We start from the raw sequence: 2,083 nt of genomic DNA, 5'->3' as shown, positions 1-2,083 counted from the left end.
TTTCTTGAAATATTTCTATTCAGTACATTTATAAAAAGGCAAATTTTAAGTCGAACTTACTGTTTACAACCTCTTCTTGAACTCAACGACATTGCGGCTAAGATTTGTTGCGGTAAATACATTCTTAAAATGTTCAGGGACATTTTGGAAGCTTCTTGGAAGCAGAGGGACGACTCTGAACTTGCCATTAACAAATTAAGTCCCATGTCATCTAGTTCAATAGAGCCATTGGAAGTAGTTGGAACCAAAGTTTGAGCATATGTTATATTTTTTCTGATACATTAGTATAGCTTGCAGTTTCCATTTTCCCCATGGCTACTCAAATTTTGATTGTACAAGTAAATTCAATTTATTTGTTGCAGTTTTGCAACAATTTCTTGGATGCGAGAGAGAGGTTACTTACAAAGCCTCTTAATCTTCATCAGATAAGCATTCAGATGCTTTGTTTCATTTTATATAGCATCCAGTTTAATATAGTCTTTTGCTCTTCTTGTCTTATCGGGACTCGATACATCAAATTCTTTCACCTACCTCGACAACAATCAAAAGTCAACAATATACAAAAGTAGTGATTCTATCCTTGATTCATGAAGTTTAAGCACCAAGGATGTACCCTTTGAATGAAGACTTTGGTTCTAGATCAGGAGAGTATCACGCGAAGGGTGGTTTCTATTTGAGTTTACCTTTTGTTCGATCGGTACATCCGGTATTTTGAGAGATAGAAATTATTCTTTAAATACAGCAATCTATCACTCACTTTTTCATTCTTAGTGATCATTCCAAGAATTTTCAAAGATCTTCAAAGTTGAAGGAAGCTTGGTGTTGTCCTCTGTCAACTTATTGTTTCCTAGGATATCCAAAACTTGTATTTGAAGAGGCTCATCTTTATCATTGGTTGATAAATCCAACTCTTCCAATGAATTACGTGGCAAGTGAAGATACTTCAAGGTGGCGGGGAACTTTGGCTTACAAATGGATGCCAATTTATTTGACCCGATGATCAATAACTGTAAGTTTTTGGGAAATTGTATTTTATCAATGGACTCGAGTGACGAACTGTAGAAAAGTAATTGTTCAATCGAGTCTGGTAACTTGATTTGATCAAAATCTTCACTCTTGCCACGAATGGAAAGGTAAACCATACTTTGAAACTTTCTAAAAACCAATTAAATTTGTGTAGTGTCAACTTCTTCAAACCCAATGGAAGCTTTAAGATGAAGGATGAAATATCCTCATTGATCCCCTCAAAACAATTCACAGTATGTAATTCCTCCAATGACAGTGGAATATCCAAAGACTTCAAGACCAGCGCGTCGTCAATTGACCCAATGGTGAGTTTTTTCAAATTGGGGAAGTTCAGAATGTCCAAAGAATCATCAGCAGAATCAAGATCCAATTTTGTCACCGTCTGCAATGGTTCGATGTTGGATAATAACAGTTTGGCATCTCTTCCTAAACCTAAAGTCTTTAATCCGTCCTTAATTAATCCAGCAAACGATTCAACAACCTCTTCTTCCTCACTATAGAGAATGAGATGCTCCAATTGAGGTGGATTCCCCATCTCTCCTGTCATGAAATATGATTCAGTTGCGTGCAAGTACTTCAAACCTGGTGGAAGTTCTTTCAACTTTATTTGCGTACTTGGGCGAAAATCCTCTGATATAATTTGTAAAAACACTAGTTTCAGCTCTTTTAAATTGACCAAATTCAAGTCAATAAGCATGGAGCTGAACCTAAATCCTGCGTATTGTAGCTCTGGGAAGCCCTCGAAATCGAACTCCACTTCATCAATTATACTGCACAATTCCATTCGAACAATCGATTTGGCGCAGTGTTTTTTAAGTGAAGTGAAAATATGCGACAAATCAGATTTCATATTCCCATCGTCAAAAAAAGCATACTGATCAAATTCCAATTCAACTTTGTAGCTTATGCTTGTGTCTTCCGTGAACTTGTTAACCATATTAATAAATGTCTCCACATCACTAGGTGACCAGAAGTAAAAGGAAACAATCAATGTAACTGCTATGCTCTGCTCCTGGCAATACTTCTGAATAATAGTGAAGTCGTCAATCGATTTGAG

This window comes from Candida orthopsilosis (genome assembly GCF_000315875.1).
Source record: "Candida orthopsilosis Co 90-125, chromosome 5 draft sequence".
In the NCBI taxonomy this organism is placed as follows: Eukaryota; Fungi; Ascomycota; class Pichiomycetes; order Serinales; family Debaryomycetaceae; genus Lodderomyces; species Lodderomyces orthopsilosis.
Note: the sequence above shows the minus strand (reverse complement) of the source record.